General features: G+C 34.5%; 1 long non-coding RNA gene across 7 annotated transcripts; it reads right to left on the reverse strand.

The window, feature by feature from the left end:
* Positions 1-1,658: 1,658 nt before the first annotated feature.
* On the reverse strand, positions 1,659-24,854 carry LOC133175758 (uncharacterized). Of its 7 annotated transcripts, XR_009719323.1 has the most exons (13): positions 24,591-24,854; positions 23,655-23,840; positions 23,277-23,486; positions 15,627-15,670; positions 13,724-13,785; positions 13,408-13,506; positions 12,917-12,975; positions 12,759-12,785; positions 12,486-12,557; positions 10,469-10,601; positions 8,769-8,956; positions 5,455-5,598; positions 1,659-2,595 (listed from the first exon to the last, which is right to left on the reverse strand). It is a non-coding gene; the product is annotated as an uncharacterized LOC133175758 (long non-coding RNA). The 7 variants fall into 7 exon arrangements; XR_009719319.1 differs by lacking the exon at positions 12,917-12,975 and having other exon boundaries at positions 23,655-23,831; XR_009719318.1 differs by lacking the exon at positions 12,917-12,975 and having other exon boundaries at positions 23,277-23,411.
* Between the last annotated feature and the right edge of the window lie 627 nt (positions 24,855-25,481).

Here is a 25,481-nt window from a genome sequence, read left to right on the forward strand (position 1 = left end):
TCTCAAAGTTCAATTTTCACCATTTAAGGACAGTGCAATTATAGACTTACTCTGTTGTCCAATCCACTCAGTATATTTGTATTTTATATTTCACTTTATAATCACAATTCGTGTGTATAAAAAGGAAGTTTTTTTTTTTTAAATCACCACCTTTTTCTTTAATTTGAATTGAAAATGAACACAAGAAAATCTACAGAAGTTCATAACTTTATTGCTTTCAATCCGTTTTGTATTCTCTGTGTACATTACTACATCATTCATCAAGTGAATTATAAAGGCCTAAAACAATGAAATTACAGTCAAACTTTGATACCTCGGACTCAACGGAACTGAGAAGAAACTTGGAGGAATTGAGAGACCAATGATGAAATATAAATACAAAAAAGTGACTGAAACTTCCAAATCACTTTGAATTATCCATGGTATTTGAGATATCAGTGTTCAAAATACTGAAGTTCAACTGTACTTAGAGTTCCCTTAATTCCCCAGTCTAGGTTCTTAATGAAGCAAAATATAATCTAACAAACATGTAGTAATGTGACTGAGGTTACATCAAATTCTTCAAATAATAAACAACATAATATTATACAGTTATGGAATGGGTATGAGGGAAATAGCAAATTTATGGTTCCCCAAGGGAGGAAACTATTTCCCGAGGCAGCGAAGCCGCCGAGGGAAACAGTTTCCTACCGAGGGGAACCATAAATTTGATATTTCCCAAGTACCCATTCCATAACTGTTTTATTATACCGAAACAATCATGGGAGATTTATTAAACTAGAGACTCAGACATTTTTAAAAACAATACAGAGGTATTTAAATAATCACAATTGCATATGATCAAAAATATTGTAAGATAACTAATGCATCAATACCGAGGAAAATAGAATTATTAAAAAAAAATATAAAATAATTTCACTGACACTTCGAAGGATTATTGTTGCCTTCATTTTGCTAGAATATTTCAGTATGATTTTGACATCGCATGTCGAAATGTTTTGACGTCATACTTACATTGCTAATAACATTACGTCACAGACTCGAGATTCCTTGAATGCTCCGCCCACTGTTCATTTTAATTGGTTAAAATTATTAATATTCATGAGGGAGTAGTCCCAGGGAGTAGCTCCGATTTTTCAGGGAGTAGTCCTCAGATGAGGGAAATAGTATCTTCTCAGGGAAATAGACAGTTTTATGGTATTAATTTTATATAGAGTAATAACAGTAGAGGTATAATAATAAAATCTACAGTACAATGTTCTCTGTGTACACTTCTATATCTTTCATTAGAATGGATTATATAGGCCTAAAATCAGTAGAATTTCGTGTTAAATGCTTCAGCCAATTTCCTTGAACAAAGTTGCCCATGTGGCACAGTAGTAAGAGCGTCCGCTCTAGAGTCACAAAGTAAGGAGATGATCCTTACGTCATGGGTTCGAATCCCACTGTGGGACGTGGATACCAGTCCTTCGGATGAGACTGTATAAACAAAGGTCCTGTGATACAGTAGGTGCTGACACAAAAAAGATCCCTCACTGCTCAATGGCCCCGAGTGCTGAGTATAGGTCAAAATTTGCAGCTCTCCACCAGCAAGTGGTGGCGTCTCCATATCAGTGAAAAATTCTCAAGAGGGACGTTAAACAACAAACAAACAAACAAACGATCAAAGTCTTTATGTACATGAAAATAATTAAATTATGAAAACAGAGCTTCTAACAAAATCTTCTATGAAATATACATGATGTAATACAAGAATTATATCTACAATACAACACACATGCACACATACATCTTTAACAATGATATGCTATACTATATACAGTGTTCAGTTTGTTTTACGATGTAAAGCTAATCTCAGCATCTTCTTAAAAATTATTGACAGGCTGGTTTCTTTCAAGCACTGGCACCAAGTGAAAAGAAGACGTTCACAGTAGGATTTAAACATTAATTAGCCCCAAAAAATGCAGATCAATAAGAGACAAGTATAAATCTAGTACAATAATACTGATTGTGCATCATAAAATGATATACATGTCACTGACATTGAAGAACAATAAATTGCATAAACACAATGAAAGTGCTGAAATTTTTAACTACATTTGATTTACAGCGAGTTGGCAATAAATAAACAAAACATTTCACTAAAACATAAAGTCTCAATCGACTTATGGACCTGAATTTTTTTACACTACAATGATTATAAATATAGACTGGTGACTAGAAACCAAAATGTCTTAGATTTGTACATAAGACTTATACATAGAATAGTGTAGCTAATCTTTCTGATCAAATTCTACAGCTGCATGCAGAGAATATGACAGATGATTTGGTGACAATAATTGACCTGCATGCCAACACTTTCACTGAAAGGGAGTGAATATTCCCTCGTAAGTGCAAACATGCTATATGTACATTTGCAATGCAACTGATTTGTTGTTTGTGATCTTAGTTAATCATACTTATAAGTTAAATTATAGACATTTCTATTTTAAAACATCTTTTATTCCTATCCTCATATGTCAGGCCAGTACTGTGGCAAACTAAATTTGTAACAGCTTCCTTTAGTATCACAATGGAAGGCACTTGTGTCTCATTCTGAAAAAAAAGGAAAAATTTCAATATAATAATATTCTATATATATATATATATATATATATATATATATATATATATATATATATATACATATATATATATATATACATATATATATATATATATATATATATATATATATATATATATATATTAGGGATGTCAACGAGTACCCTGTTAACTGGGTACTCGATCGAACGTCCGAATATCGAATACTAAAAATGGTACTCGGTTACTCGGATATGTATTTTTTCTTATTTCAATGTACATATTTTTTCAAAAACTTATCAAAAAATAACTTAAATATGCATATGGGTAATTAGCGTGTCATCATCTACACATGTAAACACCCAATATAGCCTATGGCTGTGTATACAGTAATTAGTGTCCAATCACCTGGTACACAGCTGTTCTCACCTATTGTGGTCCTTAATTTTTTTATGGCTTCCATGATTGTTTTTCAGTGAACATTGTTTAATATGGACTATTATCTTCAAATCATTTTTACATAATTTAGTTAATATACGGCGGCGAAATCGGACATGCATAGAAATGCCCCTACCCACTTCAAAATGAGTAAAGATTTAAAAAAATGTTTAAAGTCAGTTTCCATAGTAAGTTTAGTGTATACAGGGGAAACAACCAACATATGAAAAAATATTAGACTAGCGATCCAAACAACATCCGTTCCTTCTCTTTCGCTAGTCTAATCATCACAAATCTGCATAACAGATTGTCCTCCTTTTGCATTGATGAAATAGATCCTAAACAAGAACTGTAAACTATCTGTAATTTTGATGTATTAATTGCGTCATTTGTGTTAATTTAATAAATAAATTTAGTACCAAAAATCATTTCTGTTGGACTCCATGTCTCCATGTTTACATACATTCATAAAAAGCGATAAAAACAGCTTTGGGGTTTAACAAATTAACAATTAAAAATTAACAAACTTGTATTTAAATTTATATATATATATATATATATATATATATATATATATATATATATATATATAGTGAAATTGTAGTAAAAGTCCACGGTATAGGTAGGTTATAAATTAAAATAAAATCCAAGATAAACAAACAAGTTCACATTTAATTATTACACTAAGCGCTTTCGCCGTGAGGCTCTTCAGAGTGTAACAAAGTTTATAAAAACAATACAACTTGGTTGTTATGACGTCGTTATTGTGACGTCATAAAGGCAGCATTATATATTGGCGCAGGTAAATGTCATTAGGGCGCCAAAAGTAGAGAATTGAACATATGTACATTGTGATGAAATAGACTGCTAATTTTAAGCTATAATGTTCAATTTACATTTAGTTTAGATTTAAATAATTTAACAAAGTAATCTTCCTTGGCTCTCCGTAATTGTTCATTATTTTCTAGAACTTTATAAAAAGGAAATATTAAAAAGTTTCCATTCGCACATGAATCAAAATGTTCACTGCATGGCGTATTCCTGACAGAAGGGTCCCGTATTTGTTGTTTATGGACTCTTACGCGGTCAGCTAGTTTGTTACCGGTCTGTCCAATGTAGTTTTCCCCGCATGAAAACTACATTGGACAGACCGGTAACAAACTAGCTGACCGCGTAAGAGTCCATAAACAACAAATACGGGACCCTTCTGTCAGGAATACGCCATGCAGTGAACATTTTGATTCATGTGCGAATGGAAACTTTTTAATATTTCCTTTTTATAAAGTTCTAGAAAATAATGAACAATTACGGAGAGCCAAGGAAGATTACTTTGTTAAATTATTTAAATCTAAACTAAATGTAAATTGAACATTATAGCTTAAAATTAGCAGTCTATTTCATCACAATGTACATATGTTCAATTCTCTACTTTTGGCGCCCTAATGACATTTACCTGCGCCAATATATAATGCTGCCTTTATGACGTCACAATAACGACGTCATAACAACCAAGTTGTATTGTTTTTATAAACTTTGTTACACTCTGAAGAGCCTCACGGCGAAAGCGCTTAGTGTAATAATTAAATGTGAACTTGTTTGTTTATCTTGGATTTTATTTTAATTTATATATATATATATATATATATATATATATATATATATATATATATATATATATATATATATATATATATATATATTGTGTCTGCTTTCCTTTGATACCAAATACAAGAGACCCATGGGCCACATTGCTCATCTGAGCACATTGGCTAAGAAAAAGCACAAATCAGTTTAGTATTGAATAGTATTTGATTCCCCATTGTGGCCCAACCCTGGCCTAACCCCAGGGGTTATCATTTGAACAAACTTGAATCTACACTACCTGAGGATGCTTCCAAATCAATGACTGATAATGGCTTTAATGTTCTTGAAAAGAATACCGGTTATTTTTAAAGATTCATTCTACCCCCGGGGATTATCATTTGAACAAACTTGAATATAAACTATGTAAAGAAAGTTTCCTATAAGTTTGAACTTTTTTGGTCAAGTGGTTCTTGAGAAGAAGAATTTTAAAGATGCCACCACATTTTCACTTTTTCTGAAATATCTTCCCTTGAAAGAGGACATGGCCCTTCATTTGATCAAACTTGAATCCCCTTTACCCTAGGATGCTTAGTGGCAAGTTTGGTTGAAATTGGCCCAATGGTTCTGGAAGAGAAGTCAAAAACGTGAAAAGTTTACGGACAGAAGACAGACAGACTACAGATAAAATATGATCGAAAAAGCTCACTTGAGCTTTCAGGTCAGGTGAGCTAAGAAGTATATGTAAGGAAAAGTCCTGAACTTCTATAATTTTCTTGGATGTTCTTAAATAGAACAGGACAGGACATCTACTGCATAAATGTATCAGAAGGAATAAACTTCCAAACTTACCAAGAAAAATCAATCAAGATCCTTTCCAGTTCTTCATTTTCATAGTTAAAAAAAACTCTGCTCCAAAAACTTAACCTGGGACACCAACACCAATGCTGAGGGTATCACATAAGGTTCCCCAATTTCGTTGAGTTGAGCTAAAAACTAAGAAATGACTTTTTGTATTATATTCTATGACATTTCTTGTATAAGTATCTCATTCAATTTCAATTACATCATTTACAATGATATATTATCATAGGGGAATAGCAGAGGGGAATAATTTCTCTCAGTAGAATATAAATTAATGAAGCCCAGTTCAAGCCCTTCCCCAAACCCGGACACTTGACCAAGTGTTCCAAAATTTAAAACATTTGTTAAAAATGCCCTTGCTCAACACAACTTTGTACTCTTTTTGTCTCCTAGTTGCCCAGGAGCATAGATGAAGATTTTCAAAGAAATAACGATGTTCAGATTCCACACAGCCCCACATAAACACCAAAAGACCTGACTCAGGGGGCTATTATTTTCATAACTTTAAAAGAGGTATCCTTGCTCAACATAACCATACCATTCATTTGTCTGCTTAATACCACTAGGTAAAGAAGAAGATATTTAGAAAATTTATGCATTTCACTATTTTACCTAAAGAACACCTAAACACTCTGACCTAGATTGGGCCATGAAATTCACCATTTTGAAAGAGGCACCTTTGCTCATCATAACTATGCTTTTATTTTTGGTTAGCTCAATATCCAGGTGCAGAAATGAAAATTTCCAAAGATATATTGCATATATATATACTTTAATAGGCCCCCAAAACACCAGAACCATTGACCTTGGAGCACCACATTTAACAATTTTAAAAGAAGTTTCTTGCTCATCAAGCACTAAATTCATGTGCTAAATACCCAGTAAAACCTCACCCTGACACCAGAACCCCTGACTTTGGAGCCACTTATACTTAGATTACCCAAGAGCAAAGAAGATTTTCAAAAGAAACACATACCGGCACACAAGCATCAATAAAGCCCCACCCTAACATCAGATCCCCAGGGCCTGGGGCCAAGAATTTTACAATTTAAGTAGAGGTGCCCTTGCTTATTAGAACCATGCACCTAGTTTACCTGATAAGTTATACAGAGAGGAGAAGGTTTTTAAAAAGAATTTATCCATTTTCATTATATGATCATTAGAGCTCTGCCCTAACTCCAGAATCCCTAACCCTCCTTCATGAATTTCAAAGTTTTGGTAAGGGCTCAGTGCTTATTACAATCATGCCAACAGTTTGACTGCCAGATGTCCAGGAGTTACGATGAAGATTTTGAAAGATAGCACTAATTTTGATGGTTTAAACTCCACCCCTCAGTCCCCAGGGGGAGGGGGGGAGTGACCATGAAATTCAACATTTTTGTACCCCTTCACTTATTAATGCTATTCCAAAATTAGTTGAAATTGGTTCAAAGGTTCAAGAGAAAAAGCTTAAAAAAAGACCTATAGTTTATGACCAACAAATGACACACATCCACAGAAAAGTGACTCAGGTGACCTAAAAATATATTTCTTTGTACATAACTTGTCTCCTAATGCGGTCTTATCCTATATGGGGGTCATGATTTGCATAAATTTGAAACTGCACTACTTGAGGATCCTTGCTTATTAGACTTCCTTAACAAAGCCAAGCTGCTCTTCAGAAAAAAAAAGATTTATAAGTATTTTTCCTATATATATGTATTCCTGTGTCAAATCTTTCCTGATCCTAAATTCTGGGACCACAGTTTGAACAAATTTGAATAGATCTACTCTTTTGTCTAATCCTAATATAAACTCCTTTAGTTGCATGATAGGCTTCTTGATTGTAAACATGACCTTTTATGCACTATAGCTACATATAATCAGTACAATATAAAACAAGAGGCCCATGAGCCACAATGCTCATCTGAGGAATACAACCCTTCTTCATCAACAGATTCTTTTTCCTGTACATATTCCTACTTAAAATTTGATATCATATTGTAGCCCCACCCTTTTCCCAAGAGTCATGATTAACAAACTTGAAATTACACACCCGAGGATGCTTCCATGTAATCATGACTAATCATGACTTTGCTTGAGAAGATTTATACAGATTTTTCCTATATATTTGTAGGTAATACTTTCATCCTCTACTGTGTCCCCACCCTACCCCCAGGCATCATGCTTTGAAAAACTTGAATCTAAAAAAGTTGTTGTGGGTGCTTTATTGTCAATATGACTAATCATGCCTTTGCTGTTCTTAATACAAAATAAGATTTTCCCTATGTATTCCCATGTAAAACTCTGATTGCCCGCACTTGCCCCACCATACTCCCAGGGACATGAATTGTATAAAACTTATTTTATTCTATGTCAGGAAGCTTTTACTTGGGTTTCGTATTTTCAAGCCTAGTGGTTCTTAAGAACATTTGAACGATCATACCAAATTTTTACTGTTTCTTAATTATCTCTGCTGGGAAGAGATGTGGTCCTTCGTCAGAATGAATTTCCTTTACCAAAGCATGCTTTGTACGAAGTTTGTTTGAAATTGACACAGTGGTTCTAGAAAAGAAGGTGAAAATGTGAAAAATTATGAAGGAGATGGACAAATGCACAAATTTTGATCAGAAAGAGCTCACTTGAGCCTCCAGCTGATATGAGTTAATGCTAAATAGAGATGTTAGTGTGAAATAATTAATTCAGGAGGTAATTGAATTAGATCCCTCTTCCTTAAAACTTTGATCATTTTTTGTGGTCCCATCCTACCCCAGGAGATCATGAATTGAACAAACTTCAATCTACACTACCTGAGGATGCTTCCCCCACTTCTGCCCCACTCTACACCCCGTGGTCATGATTTGAGCAAACTTCAACCTACACAACCTGAGGATAATTCAATATAAATATGACTGATCATTAGTTTGCTGTTCTTGAGAAGATTTTTAAAGATATTTCCTATATATTTCTATTTATAAATTTGATCCCCTGTTGTGGCCCCATGGCTAAGCTGTGCTTAAGATGAATATTCTTTAATGAGTTTTCCTATATATACCTATGTAAAAATTGTTCCCCTGTTGTGACCCCGCCCTGAAAAAAATAAGGCAGAACATTCAAGAACTTAATGAAAATTGTGGACTTCCTGATACCACATCAGAGCGGAAGGACATGCCAGATATAATAATGCCACCTTCAGTGCCATTGGAATAACCCCATTCCAAGCTGCCACCAATGTGACTTATACCACAAGTGAAAATGTTACTCAGAGGAAAAATGTTGTGGCAGTGTTGTGTGGGAATAAACTATGCAAGAAAGGCAGACACCTGAGAAGCAAAGGAAAGGAAGTTATCTGCCTAAGACACGAAGACTGCACTGCAACCATTCCTCCAGAGGCCACCACTGAAGATGAGAAGAGATGGGCTGCAAAATGGTGAGTTACAAAGTGATGACCGTCCACTAGTCATTTCCCATTTCACCAGTGATGGAGATGGAGCAGCTGCATCTGGTGAATCTGAAAAACAAGGACATGTCATTGAAAACCTTAAAGACTTGCATCATTTCTTTGACTCTCAAAGACAACAGAAGAAATGCAAAACTGCGAAAAATCCAAAACTGTTAAAATGCATGTACTGTATATATCTCAAAGAAAATACTGTAGATCTAAAAGATATCAGCTCTACAATAAAACATAGGTAATCAAAGATTACATAACTCAACTCAATGAATGTCTGTGTAAGGCAAAGTCCCACACTAAACAAATAACCTAGTAGTGTGCATCCCTAGATGCAACATTTATGCAATTTTGCTCTGATAGGGCTTTACAGTTACTTGGGAATGGACTAATCTAAGAACTTTTAACTTGCCAATTATCCAGAAATCCAGCATCTGAAGCAAGTTTGAGAATGTTCATCCCTTGATGCATCATCCTTGCAAGTTCGGTTCAGAAAGGCCTTATAGATTCTTGGTAAAGGACCTGAACCAAAAACTTTAACCTGGTCACTCATCTGGAATATGTAGATCAAATCAAGCATCTGAAGCAAGTCCAGTAGTGTGCATCCTTAGATGTATCATCCATGCAAGTCGGGTCAAGGTACAGCAAATAGTTACTTTAGAATGATCCTGCTCCAAAAACTTTAACCTGGTCACCCATCTGGAAAACGTAGGTCAGATCCAGTATCCGAAGCTAGCCTGGTAGTGTGCATCCTTAGATGTATCATCCATGCAAGTCTGGTCAACATGGGTCTATAGTTACTTTAGAATGAACCTGTTCTATAAACTTTAACCTGGTCACTCATCTGGAAAATGTAGGTCAGATCCAGCATCTAAAGAAGGGTGGTAGTTAGCATCCTAAGATGTATCATCCATGCAAGTCGGGTCACGATAGGGCTTATAGTTACTTGGAAATGAGACCTGCCCTAAAACTTTAACCTGCTCCAAAATCTTCAACCTGCTTTAAAAACATTAACCTGGTCATCTTTTAGCTGAAATTGCAGCATCTGAAACCTTGACTGGTACAAAGAAACACACTATAAACATCTTCCATGCAACTCTGATTTATGTAAGGCATAGAAGTGCTGAAAAAGAAAACTGCTGCAAAAACTATAACCTGGGACGCCGGAGGTATCACATAAGCTCCCCCAACTTCTTTGAGGTGAGCTAAAAATCTAAAGACACTTACAGTAAATCAGTAACAGATTCAATATTAAAAAGGAAGTTGTGTGAAAAGGGAGGGGGGGAGGGAGGGGAGTGGGGGGCATTGATGCTGTGTATTTAATTTAAATGTATGAATTTTGTAATTAATAAATAATTTGTAAATTTATAGACTATATAATAATTGTTGTTATGTTTTATTATGCACTGATTCTATTCAACTGTGTAAATGGGGAAAATGTGGAAATGTAAATGATGTATAATTGTATGAGTAAAATGTGACATTTTCTTATATGAGGGAGTCCATACATGTAAAACTGTTTTAATTTTATCTTATTAAAATTATTTTAATTAATTATCTTGTTTTTCTTACCTATCTGATGAATACAACAAAGGTTACAGAGGTGATTGGTAGAAATACGGGTGTCAAAACTCTCTGTTGATGACCAGATAGCATACTGCATTGTATATCCGCCATTACTGATCTTAAACATGGGAGACAACTCCTGAAATCAGAGAAATTGTAGTCAAAATGAGAGTTACCTGTTACTCTTTAGGTCCGACACAATGAAATAATTTCACTACATGTTACTATATAGCTTCAATTAAATTAATTAATTAACTAAGACTCTAAGCAGATAATCAATGAAAGAGAAAATAAAGATTAATGCTTAAACAAACAAGAGGCCCAAGGGCCTTAACGGTCACCTGAGTACAATACAACAATTTAGAGGATCCATAAACTGATAAATGAAGCTCTGTTGCCCAAAAGCAAGAAAATAGTATGATTTGCATCAACAAAATAATTGGTCTAGTATCTATCTGTCCCCCATTTATCACTATTACCGTGCAGAATATCAACAAACTGTCTATTTTTTAACCCCATATTTTTACTTCTCACATTGGCCTCTCTTGGCCTTTGAAGAACAATTAAAAAGGATAAGTTATTTTTGTCTCAATTTTATTCATCTATTATTTCCAAGTCTACCTGGGGCCATGAATTTCACAATTTTCGAAGAGGCATTCTTCCTTATAACCATGCACTTCCTTTGTTTGAAAAATACCCAGGAGTAGAGAAGAAAATTTTGAAAAAATTTATGCATTTTCCCTATATAATCAATATAGCCCCGCCCTTACACTAGAACCCCTGATCCAGGGGCCATGAAATTCACAATTCTGGAAAAGGCAACCATGCTTGTCATAACTATGCACCAAGTTAGTTTATTTAAAATCCAAGAGCAGAGAAGATTTTCAAAGAACTAATGCAATTTTACTATATAATCAATAGAGCCCCGCCCTAACACCAGAACCCCTAACCCTGGGGCCATGAAATTCACAATTTTGGAAGAGGCACTCTTGCTCATCATAACTATGTACGTAGTTACTTTATTTAATACCCAGGAGCAGAGAAAAAGATTTTCAAAGAATTAATGCATTTTCACTATATAATCAATAGAGCCCCACCCTAACACCAGAACCCCTGACCCTGGGACCATGAAATTCACAATTTTGGAAGAGGCACTCTTGCTCATCATAACTATGTACTTAGTTACTTTATTTAATACCCAGGAGCAGAGAAGAAGATTTTCAAAGAATTAATGCATTTTCACTACACAATCAATAGAGCCCCGCCCTTACACCAGAACCCCTGACCCTTGGAACATGAAATTCACAAGTTTGGAAGTGGCACTCTTGCTCATCATAACTATGTACTTATTTAGTTTATTTTATATCCAGGAGCAGAGAAGAAGATTTTCAAAGAATTAATGCATTTTCACTATATAATCAATAGAGCCCCAACCTCACACCAGAACCCCTGACCCTTGGGCCATGAAATTCACAATTTTGGAAGAGGCACTCTTGCTCATCATAACTATGTACTTAGTTGGTTTATTTAATATCCAGGAGCAGAGAAAAAGATTTTCAAAGAAATAATGCACTTTCACTAGATGATCTATAAAGCCCCACCCTAGCACCAGAACCCCTGACCCTGGGGCCATGAATTTCAATCATAATTTTGGTAGAGGGCTCAATGCTTATTACAATCATGCTAACAGTTTGACTGCTTGATGTCCAGGAATAAAGAAGAAGATTTTTAAAGATTGCATTAATTTTGGTGGTTTTAGCCCCACCCCTTAGGCCCCAGGGGGGCAGGGACCATGAAATTCAAAATTTTTGTTCCCCTTCACCCATAGAATGCTATATGCCAAATTTGGTTGAAATTGGTTGAGCGGTTTCAGAGAAGAAGCTAAAAATGTTCAAATGTTAACACACATTGCACGATGACAGACAAAAACGGATAGCTATAGGTCACCTGAGTGACTCAGGTGACTTAAAAATTGAGACCAGAAAAAATACACCCGACAGTAATTAACAGTAAACATATCTACCCTGAAATACACGTAGGCTTCACATGTTAACAAACATACTACACACCATCCAGGATGTTGCACCATGCACACCTAAAAAAAAGTTCCCTTTAATTAAGTGGGACAATTCTGCTAAAGATATGATATTCTTAACTCATGAGTCCAAAATTAATACTGTAGGCCTAAAATAAGATGCCAAAAATGAAAAAATAAAAATAAATTGTCTCTCGTTATATATACAACTACAACTGACTAAGTTCATTTTGATTGGCTGTTTCCTTTGAACATACTCACGTCTTGTAATGAAATCTGTATTCATTTCTGAAAATATAAATGCATAACATCAAAATCACTTTTCTTAAAGTTCTCCTCAGAAGAATATTATCTATGAGTGAAGGCAATGTCTATCATAAATTGAATGTTCTAGTAGTGTGCACATCTACATGCCTTACCATACAAGTTTGGTCTAGTTAGGAATTATAGTTTCTTGGGAATGTCCAAAATAATCATCCTGAAAATAAATGTCTTATCATCCACTTAAGTCAGAAGCATCATCCATGCAACTTTTTGTACAGGTAGAGCTTATAGTTACTTGAAACTTTGGTACTTTGTAAAAGTTTTATGGGCAAGTTCATTCCCAAGTAACTATAAGCTCTACGCTTAAAGTTACTTGGGAATGAACTTGCCCATAAAACTTTTACTGGGATGTCAACACACTTCTAAAGCAAAAGCTCATCTCGACTTTGTTGAGGTGAGCAAAAAATATTCAGTTTACTGCCTTTTGAACATTTGTTGTCACATTGTAGAATTGGTAGTGTTTTCTTTAAATATGATTAATTATTATGCTGAGGAGTGTCCAAGAAATGTAAAACAATGTATTCTCTGGGGGAAAAAGTGATTCTATCACACCATCTAAGTTTGTTGGTATGCCAGTCTAACCTACCAAATGAACCACTTGTAGAAATCTTTATGGATGAGGAATTAGTGTCTTATAGTCATCCTGCCTCCCAATGATGGCATCATCAGAATCTGTCTCCATTCACTGTAATTATGACAAACTATTGCATAATTTTAAGTTGAAAGGAAAGCAAATGATATTTATATGAAATAACAAGATGTGTTTGTGAAACATTGTTGTCCCCTATGGCAGTTCAAGACAAAGGTTTGGATTTTTCAAATTTAGGTTGAGGTCTACAAGGTTAAAGTGAAGAGTTCAAAAAGTGTTTGTATTCAAAGAAAGGTCTTGTCACAACAAATACCATCTTCTCTAGTCAAAGGTTTCTGATCTGCTACTCTCCTTACAAACCCTTGGCATATGGTGCTGTCAAAAGATGGGAAGTACAGTCTAAGCAAAAAGTCTGAATCAGATCTGTTCATCAATTTTTAAAATCTCTTATACAGATAAAATGCAGGAATGTTTTTGAACTCAGTCAAATTAGTTTATCAGCTAAAAGACATGTTCAGGACATACATGTATATCAAAACATATAAACAAAGTGATTACAGTCTTTTGTCCCTTTTAAGTCTATTTGCTTTAAGGGGAGGGGATGGGTGGGTACTGATTACAATTACTCGCCCAAAACCTTCAATTAAATTACCATTACCATTACAAGGATTTTGAAATGTAATTAATTAAATTACAATTACTTTGCAAATGTAATTAATTAAATTACAAATTACATTAGGAAAAAACGTATAAAAATAAACAATGATAAATAGTCATGAACATTCATTTATATTCATATACATTTAGTAACTTTTTTTTTACATGAAGTAAACATTGTTTAGATGTTATGAATTTTTTAAAAATTGTGTCCCCTAACCTACATCCATCAGATTTTTCTGCCACAATGAAGATATTTTACACTGGGGCATTTGTGACATGAATACTTACAGGTAAATACTGACTAATAGCAAGTTTCAGGGCTTATTATAAATATTATTGACCCTTTTTGGTCCAGGGTCCTGTACCCTTTTGATTGTAAATTTTTCATAGAAAAGTGGCAAAATTGGGAAATGTTGTTGAATTTTATTTATTTTTTGATTAAAGAGTTAAATAGTGGACTTGTTCCCTATATACACATAATATATATCTTTAAAAATGATTTAAATTTCAAAACATGTTATTTCTATATATAAACAGCATCAAAAAATTGAATTTGGTCATCAGTTGGGAATCGTTACCTCAATTTAGGGAAAAAAAGAGAGCCAATTTTCAACTGGGACATGGTCCTTTTACAGGACCCGGATGCTGTTTTACATTAATTCATGTGTCCATTTTTAAAGCTTTCTGATATATTTATGGAAAACAATGGGTGCATTTTGCCTTGTTTCCTGCTTTTTTATCATCCTAAGCAATATATCTCAAAATGTTATATTTGACATATTGTGTGTCAAACTACTGTCTTCCCACAAATTTTTAATATATTATAAATATTGGTGTTATAACACCAAATTATATATTACAAAAAAGATTTGTGGGAAGACATAGTCAATGTATGTGTACAAAACTACCATTAGGTATATACTAGTCAAAATGAGTGTAAAATCTCTATTTAAGTTTAGTGTCAATATGAACATGACCCTAGGGCACTACTTAGCACCTGTTAATCACTTCTAAGACAAGCTGTAGGTATGGAAAACAAAGAATTAGAAGCCAATGGACTAGATATTTTAAGTGTCAATTCATACACAACTTAATGGAAATTATTTATTTTATTTTTACATTATAAACAAAGAGATAAATATGATTAAAAAGTTTTGAAGAAAATACTTTTTAAAGAGGAAACAGCAATTCACTAAATAAAGGAAATATATGATTAAAAAAAAATTATTATAGAACATTTTGTAAAAATAAATCAGTTAACCTTTCTTGAATAAAGTGTATGGGATTTGAAGGGGTGGAGGCTATTTCTCATTTATTAAACACAGGTGTAATTGAATGTAATTGAAAAGTAATTGTGAATTACATGCTTTTCTCAAAAGTAATTAATTAAATTACAATTACATGTAATTGAAAATTGGGTCAATTACACATTACTTTCAATTACATCAAAATTCGTAATTAATTACAGTCAATTACCATTACACATTACCATTACCCCATCCCTGGTACTAAATAGCATCTTTTGATTTTATCAAATGACAACTATGTTAACCTACCTTTTCTCATCTTTGCTCCAGCCTTTTCTTTCTACTTGTTTTACCTGGAAAAATTTCACAAAATTTTCATTTTAGGTGTTGTACTACATTTTAACATCTTAGAATTTTATGAAATGGGATCTTTTTTCACAGTTTTCATCAAAAGAGCAGATCTGAAAAAAAATAATGACCTTCTTAAGAGATATATGAACATGTATATGCCCATTATGAAAGCATTTCAATATTCTAAGAAAATAAACCACCAAATACATGTACTTGTTTTTAACAAAAAAATACTGTATAAGTGGAAATCTTAGTGAGATGCCAATTTAGAAATTTACCCCCAAATTTTTAGCAAGAAGTAATTTAAGTGATTTTGTAATATCAAGAGAGAAAGCTATAACAGCCAAAATAGAATAAATTGTTAGCAATATTCAATTTTAGCAATCTCAGTTCCCTCACTAAAAATGCCAAAATTGAATCCTCCCTAAAAATTCTGCTTCTATGGTAATTTGAATTCACAGAAATTATACTCATTTACAGAATTGCAAATGATTTCTTGCAATGACAAAGAATTTAAAATAAGTATAGACGATTATAAAATACAATAAAAATCTTTGAGTATATCTGGTGCAGTTTTTTGGGGTTATCAAACACATTTTTAAAATTGTTCTTTCATTTGCAAAAATTCCAGTGAAGTAAAATATGAAACTAGGAACATTACTTCATCAACCAAACAATAATAAAAACAAAGGGGGAGTTTCGATAAGGCGGTTTTTCGGCCCCTCACGAAATTTTCTGAAATTTTTTATATTTTGTAGAAAAACTCCTTATCGTCCAAAAAATATGAAAATAATTTATGTGAAGCATTTTCCGGTCACGTGATAATTGAAAATTTAAGTATACCCCCTTTTGTATATTTTTGGAGTAGACATTTTTATAGGGGGAAAGTGGATTTTTTAAATCGTCAAAATAATAAATGAAATAGGGTAAATATGAATAAAGACATAAATTAACCAATTTCAACAATTTTTTTTACGGAAAATGGTATTTACCTTACGCGAATATTTTTTTTTTAAGGTGCGATATTTTTCTGGTGTGTTAAATGTTACTTTTCTTTAAAAGAGGACGAATTGATCTTATAAAACATAAACATATATAGAAAGTTTTAACATCATAATTAATCGACAGTTTATATGTAAACTTTACAATCAATATTTAACATTTTCCCATACGAAAAATGCAAATGAAAAGATATATGGACATGAGATAGGTAAACGTAAAAACGTCATATACAGGGATATGCAATACATTTTCATCAATGAGTTTATACAACTACATATTTTATAAAAATATACCTTAATATCATAAAATTGAAATTAAAGAGGCTGGGGGGTTGTGGCCATTTTTAGACTATATTGATCTCCTTTAGAAGAAGAGCTCCATATGAAGATATAGAAAATGATCAAATTTTAAAACTAAAATTTTGGAAATTTTTCTTTGCCGAATGATAGTTGACAGCTTAAGATATCATATCTAAAAATTAAAGTTAAATCTGGTGGTTAATTTGTTGACCCCCCAGCCTCCTTAAATAAAATGTTTTGAAGTAAAAAGATTAAAAAATAAATGCAACTTTATATACATACATGAATAAGAAGTTTATTTAAAAGAATCATATTGCTATGTAAGCTGGTACGTTGTAGGTGCAAGGTAAGAAAAATATTTTATCTGGCAGCCACCACATAATTATTTGGCGGCCACTAGAAAAATATATCTGCCAAATAGCTTTCCTGCAGCCAAAACATAAATAACTGGCAGCGACCAGAAACTTATTTGGCGGCCAACACATAAATAACTAGAAGCAGGCAAGTAAGTTTCTTGCGGTGTAAACATGTAATCTTGCTAATAAGGCATGAAACTCCCAGATTTGACTACAAACAGAAGTTGTAGATGTCGTTAAAGGCAGAGATTTTAAGCACCGCCTTTAAAAATACCTGGTCTGTGTACCTCTGTCAATCAAGTGCATTAAGGTACATCATTGGGTGCTACAACTTGATTGGCAAACCACTAAATTTTTTCTGGCAGCCGCCAGATATTTCAATGGCAGGCCAGATAATATTTTTTTTTTTACCTAGCACCTACCGGCTTCAGTATATTGCAATGTATTTGATAATATGAATAATATTAATTACAGTCAAAGATATTTTATCATGATACGTAATATGTGAATAGCCAAATGATGGAAAAATCTATAATACATTGAGTGTTTCCTTTTCATTATGAAACTTAGAAGTATTTGCCTGCATCATGTTTTCAGCATAACTGAGAGAATCCCAGCCAGGACTAATTTCCTATCGCTTCCCCGCTCTCCATAGATACTTAAGTTGCTTCACCAACTCTAGTCACTCCTCATTTAGAGAGTTTTAGAATTCATTATAAATGATTTGCTAGACCAAAGCGCAGTTCGAAATACACGTGTAAATGCCAAAGATATGTGTTTAATCCTTAATCAGGCAGACATATGCGCCTAGACATCCAGACTTAAAACAATCCACGTTCCCTATATGTCAATCACACGGAAATACATGGGCACTTCTCTAGCATGTTGGAGCGTGAATTTCTATACAAGAAAGTCAAAAATATTTGTATTTTTGACTTTCTTGTAACTATGCATGATAAATAACGTTAAGGAATGGACTTGCTTTAAAACTTTTTTGTTCAGTTCCAGCATCTGAACCATGTCTGGTAGTGTGCAATCCTAGATGCATCATCAGTGCAAGTTTGGTTATGATAGGGCTTATAGTCACATAAGAATGAGACACACTTCAAAATCTTTAACCTGCTCTATCATTAAGGAAATGTAGGTCATATCCAGTATCTAAAGCAATCTAATAGTGTGCATCTGTAGATGCATCATGAAGCAAGTCTGATCAACAAGTGCTTACAGCTGCTCTGGTCCAAAAACTTAAACCTGCTTTTAAAACATTTACCTGGACATTCTTTGGCTAAAATCCAGCATTTGAAACCTTACTGGTGACAAGGAAACATGCTAGATCAGGTGACTGTGATTAATATAGGGCATAGATATACTTGAAAAAAAATCTGCTTCAAAAACTTTTACCTGGAACACCGATGCTGACGGTATTACAAAAGCTCCCCCAACTTCGAGGAGGTGAGCTAAAAATGTGACGTTAGCGTTAACGTTATATGTTGGCGACAAAAATAGTATCAAAATGAAGACAGGATACGATAATGTTTTCTACTGTTAATACATGTATAATCGAGAATCTTCTTTAATTCAACAAAATATGCTACTTTTGGCTTAGTATTTTAACACAGAGTCAGATCAAGAAACCAGGAGTTTCTACTTTTAGATATGCATGTTATGCAATTTTCAATTTTTGGATATGAAGTGCACAGGCGACACTCATCATATTTCAAGAAATTAGTGTGCAGAGTATATCTAATTACTGAACAAATTTAGGTGAGTGTCCCTCATGCACTTCATATTCTAAACATCGATTTATAAATGCCACCCTCTTATATTTTCCCATGAGCCTAATGTTAACGAATCTGAGTGTACATCTAAGTATGTATCAGCTACGGTGTTAATTCTTCTCATATTAACTTTTAAAATATAAATAACAAAAGTTAACATATTTATCTTGAATACTAAACTAGTTTTGAAAAAATAAATTGAAATTTATTTTTAAGAAAAAGTGGGCCGCTGAGCAGCCTTATCGAAACTCCCCCTTTAACATCAAAATTTCAAACTCAGAATGTCTGGATCTAAACTGACTTGTTTTGTTCCAGCTTGACTGGGTTAGGTTTTAACTAGAGTGGGTTTGATTCTAAACTGACTTATTCATGTTCCTGTCTAACTGGATTAGATTTCTACCTGACTGGGTTAGGCTCTAAACTGACAGTTTTATGATTCTGCCTGACTGGGTTAGGTTCTGAACTGACTTGTTCATGTTTCTGCCTGACTAGGTTACATTTTTTCCTGACTGGGATAGGTTCTAAACCGACAGTTTTATGTTTATATCTGACTGGGTAGGTTCTAAACTGACTGTTTCATGATTCTGCCCGACTGGGTTAGGTTCTTAACTGACAGTTTCGTGATTCTGCCTGACTGGGTTAGGTTCTTAACTGACTTGTTTATGTTCCTGCTAGGAGTGAAACGGTTCACCGCGGTATCGATGCACCGCGGTATTTTTTCTCGGTTTGATACACGGTGCAAAATCTCTAATTTTCGGTTCGGTTCATTTTTCGGTCGGGATCGTTATTCAGTCGGGTTTGGCATAAGGTATAACACGTTACTCAGAATAAATAAGTATAGAAAACGTAAATTATTGATGACTGATAGCTTGTAAAATAATTTTTGACAGTCAAATAATTTTAATCAATTTCTTCTAGTCAATTTGCAAATAAAATTCGTAAAATATGTGACTAGATTTAGAAAAAGAAAGCATAAAACAACGTAGAATTTGTTTCCTTCTATCAAAATGTATCGTATCGAAAATAACCGAACCGAGACAAAATTATACAATACGTATCGAACCGTGAAGGAGGTGTATCGTTTCACCCCTAGTTCCTGCCTGACTGGGTTAATTTCTTAACTGACTTGTTCATATTACTGCCTGACTGGGCTATGTTTCTACCTGACTGGGTTAAGTTCTGAACCGACTGTTTTATGCTTCTGAATGGGTTATGTTTCTACCTAACAGGGTTGGGTTTTAAGCTGACTGTTTTCTGATTCTGTCTGACTGGGTCAGGTTCTAAACTGACTTGTTCATGTTCTTGCCTGACTGGGTTAGGTTTCCACCTGGCTGGGTTAAGTTTCTTCCTGACTGGGTTAGGTTCTAAACTGACTGTTTTATGATTCTGCCTGAGTGGGTTAGGTTCTAAACTGACTGTTTTATGTTCCTGCCTGAATGGGTTAGGTTCTAAACTGACTTGTTCATATTACTGCCTGACTGGGTTATGTTTCTACCTGACTGGGTTAAGATCTGAACTGACTGTTTTATGTTTCTGACTGGATTATGTTTATACCTGACTGAGTTGGGTTTTAAGCTGACTTTTTCTGATTCTGCCTGACTGGATTAGGTTCTAAACTGACTTGTTCATGTTTCTGTCTGACCTGGTTATGTTTAATCCTGACTGGGTTAGGTTCTAAACTGCCAGATTTATGTTTCTACCTGGCTGGTTTATTTTTCTACCTGATTGGGTTAGGTTCTTAACTGAATGTTATACAATTCTGCCTGACTGGGTTAGGTTCTAAATTGACTTGTTTATGTTTCTGTCTGACTGGGATAGGTTTCTTCCTGACTGGGTTGGGTTCAAAACTGATAGTTTTATGATTCTGCCTGACAGGGTAATATTTCTGCCTGACTGGGTTTGGTTCTAAACTGACAGTTTCATGATTCAGCTCGACTGGGTTAGGTTCTTAACTGACTTGTTCATGTCCCTGCCTGACTGGGTTAAGTTCTAAACTGTCTTGTACATATTACTGCCTGACTGGGTTATGTTTCTACCTAACTGGGTTAAGTTCTGAACTGACTATTTCAGTTTCTGAAAGGATTATGTTTCTACCTGACTGGGTTGGGTTTTAAACTGACTGTTTTCTGATTCTGTCTGACTGGATTAGGTTCTAAACAGACTTGTTCATGTTTCTGTCTGACTGGGTTATGTTTAATCCTGACTGGGTTAGGTTCTAAACTGCCAGTTTTATGTTTCTACCTGACTGGCTTAGGTTTCTACATGACTGGGTAAGGTTTCTACCTGACTGGGCAGGGATTTATCAGTACCTTCTCAGGGGCCGAAATTCGGCCCCATTCCCAATTGAAAATGAGTTAAATTTTTCCCAATTTGGCAGTATTTTTTCCCAATTGGTGAACAATGCTTTTGTATTTAATTATCTTGGAAAAACACAAGGAAAATTGTCAGATTGTCTGTAATATTCATCTATTTAAGTCATTAAGCAAAGCTACAGTCATAACACATGTTTAAAAACACTGTAAAAACATCGCCAACTTTTAATCCGAATTTCCTCCGTTTTTCTGAAAATGGTGATATTGTGTAATTATATAGATTTATTAAGTTATTTCTACCTACTCAATTGATCTACGAGTGTATGGTAAGGTCTGTAGGCATTATTTCAAATAGAAAAATATATTTTCAATGCATTAATACATATTAAAAGAGGACTTTGAGAAAATGTATACTTGCAGGAGATTTATATATTCTCCAGAAACAGATTCTGTAATGACCTAAATTGGAATCTCATACGCACATGTACTACCCTAAGTTGTATAAACACTTTATACTCATTGAAGTCAATTTTACTTTTATTAGTCTGTTATTCATAATTGATCTTGTATGAAGTTGGATCATATATATTGTCTGTTTGGTTGCCCAAATTAGAGTTCATGCTGAAATGTTAAATGAATTACACCTGAATACATGATTTAAGCAACATTTTTAATTTTTCCCAATTTCATCAAAAAGCCGATAATTTTTTCCCAATTCCCCAAAAATGGCATTTCCCAAAATAGGCTGATAAATCCCTGCTGGGTAAGGTTTCTACCTGACTGGGTTAGGTTCTTAACTGAATGTTACGCAATTCTGCCTAGGTTCTAAATTGACTTGTTCATGTTTCTGAACTGACTGTTTTATGATTATACCTAACTGGGTTAGGATGTGAACTGACTGTTTTATGTCCCTGATTGACTGGGTTACTTTCCTGAATGGGATAGGTTCTAAAATGAATGTTTTATGATACGCTCCGACTGCGTTAGGTTCTAAACTGACTAATTCATGTTTCTTACTGACTAGGTAATGTATCTTCCTGACTGGGTTAGGTTTTAAACTGAGTGTTTGATGTTTCTACCTGACTGGGTTAGGTTCTAATATGACTGTTTTATGTTCATGCCTGACTGAGTTAAGTTTCTATCCGACTGGGTTAGGTTCTTAACTAACAGTTTTATGATTCTGCCTGACTGGGTAATGTTCTAAACTGACTTATTCAATTTTTAGCCTGAGTGGGTTTTGTTTCTGCATTACTGATTTGGATCTGAACTGACTAATTCTTGTTCCTGCCTAAGTGGGTTAGGTTTCTGCCTGACTGGGTTAGGTTCTAAACTGACTGAAGGAAGTCACTTTAAGTCTGGGTAAGCTAGGTTCTAAACTGACTTTATCATGTCCTTCCCTGACTGGAATATATGTTGTTCTGAACAAGATTCCTAAATGACCACACTCAAGTTTTTGCTTATTCTTAATTATTTCCACTTGAAAGGGGGCATGATCCTTCATTTAAATCTTTACACAAGGATACTCTGTGCCAAATTTGGTTAAAATTAGTTTCAGAGAAGAAGAGGAAATTGTGAAAAGTTAACCAAAAAATCAATGATGTAAATGACTACATGCTACAATCTAATTGAAATTAAATCCTTTGATCAGCTCACATATAATCGCTACACAAAGTGTGTAGGGATCATATGTGAGCAGATCAAAGGATCTAATTTTAATTAGATTGCACATGCAATGGACAAATTTGGATCAAAAAAGCTCACCTGTGCCACTGTGCAAAAGGAGGAAGGGGTATTGATGCTGTGTATGTAGTTTATATATGTTCTATTTTTATTACATATTAAAATTATTTTCAACAATTACCTTGTTATTTTACCTGTCCAAAGAACATGACAAAAAAGATAACAGGGTGATTGGTAGAAATATAGGCATACAGGTGTCAAAACTCCCTTTTGGTGAACAGTCTGCATCACTCATTGTTTATCCACCATTAGTGATCTTTAACAGAGGAGACTATGTAGGTTTCACATGTTGACAGTCTACACACCATTGAGTAAACTACATCATTTCCAACTAAAAGAAATCTTTTTTATTCACAATAAATGGATTGAAATATGCTGCTCAAAATAACTTCAAAATATCAATAACTTCCTCATTCAATTTAAAAAAAAATCTTATTGAAAATACCAGATCATAAGTTTAGTTTAAGTACACTTCATACTTTCTTGGACGTTAACAAACCTAGATGAAAATGGCAGATAGGCAAGTTCAATTGCTGGTGATCAGACACAAGAAGCTCAGGCAGGTCCAATTGCTGGTGACCAGATACACTTAGTGGTTTGGATTGTGCTGACCGGGATGTCGGCATGGGTGGATTAGAGCAGCTTACAAGCTATGCAGGAGTCCAAGTTTGATTCCCTGTCAATCCTTTCCAGTTATAATATTAAATTAACATATGAAAAAGCATAGATATTAGCGAGCGCAGCGAGCAGCGCAAAGCGCCGCTCATCACTCGGAGCTCTAAAAGCAATGCCTGGGCGAAGAGAAAATTCTGACTTTGCAAATTGATCCAAATGAATTTTTTTCCACAGTTACCTGTGGTCCCATAATGCTTTGCGAATTGCTTCTCCCCACAAACAACGTTCTCGCAGTAGCAAGAAGTTCCAAAAAAAAATATACACCCACGTTGATTTGATGGATATATAGCAGACAAATAGTAGATTAAAACTTCTTTATTAAAATAAGCCCTGTTCAGACTTTGTTTTGGTAATGCTACTTACAAGCGACGTTATATGACGTCAGAGTCTAGACGTACTAAAAGTCTCGTGCAGTTTGATAACTTTGAAGAGCCAGATCTAAATTAAAACTGAATATAGGTATCTGCGCTCACCCTTACGGTTGCACCGTCAACATATTAAAAATGTACAAGACATTGTACGTTCGAAAATTACAAAATAATTCCCCTACTCTCGCACTGAAAGTCTTCAAACTTCTATACATTTATAATATATATATACACACTTTTGAATAAATTCACTAAATTCTAAAGAAAATAAGGAGCTGTGTAAGAGTGTAGGGTGCTAACTTTATTGAAAAATGAGAGGGGTAGATGTTGATTATACTAGGCCTACGTTTTCTAGTGGGGTTTCTTACATAAACCATAAAAATACACCTCACCCTCCGGCCGCCAGTCCGCTTCTTTTTTCTTATACAATGCACATAACACAGCTCATCGATGTAGCATCAATGTTTCGGTGTATTTTTCTTTGTGACCTCTTCGTTTCTACTTCCGTTTCATTTTCAGTTCTTGCTAATCATGCCAAACGTTATTTCTCCCGCCGCTAAACTAACTTCGGGATCGATGTACTCAGCTACATAATATAAAACTGAAACCATACCGGAATTAATTTTCCCGAACTGCTTGACTGGTTAAGTAATAGACTCTACCTAGATAGAGTGTCCCGTATTCCATCCTCCAAGTACCTTCAGAACCTTGGCCCCGACCACCCACAAGTAACATGCAAGATTTCACTTTGATATCATTGGAAGATTCCAGCGACCTTCAGCTATGCCACTGACCATCTTCTGAAGTAACTAACTTTAAACAGTATGAATAAAAAGTCATGAAAGGGAGCATACATAAGAGATTATTATGGTGATATTTTAATCTATAAAGAGAAAGGTGTAAAATGCTCCAGTGGTATACGGGGGAAGTGGGTTCACTTTTTCTGAGAATAATCTTTTGCTGTAGTTTTAATATGCAAGTTTTGATTTGTATGCTCCCCCATTTTGTTGCTGGAAGTTCAAAATACGCAATTCAAGCATTTGAAACCAAAAAAAGTGCCCGAAAAGTAAGAGGATCCCCCCCCCCTTTACCCCGAAATAGGATGTAAGAATGTGGCGCACAGTTGCTTTTTTTTTTTTAACTTGTCAACTCTGTTCGGAGGTTGGCCCTTTTGATAAACCATTGCTACGGACTTGAAGTGCCTGTGGCGTAATTCTATGCATGAATGTTGGGGGCACCGACCTGCACCTCCCCTTTCAAAAATTGCTAGATCCGCCCCTGTG

Source organism: Saccostrea echinata, unplaced genomic scaffold, assembly GCF_033153115.1.
Source record: "Saccostrea echinata isolate AGI-Se365-2 ecotype Australia unplaced genomic scaffold, CSIRO_AGI_Sech_v1 ptg000064l, whole genome shotgun sequence".
NCBI lineage: Eukaryota > Metazoa > Mollusca > Bivalvia > Ostreida > Ostreidae > Saccostrea > Saccostrea echinata.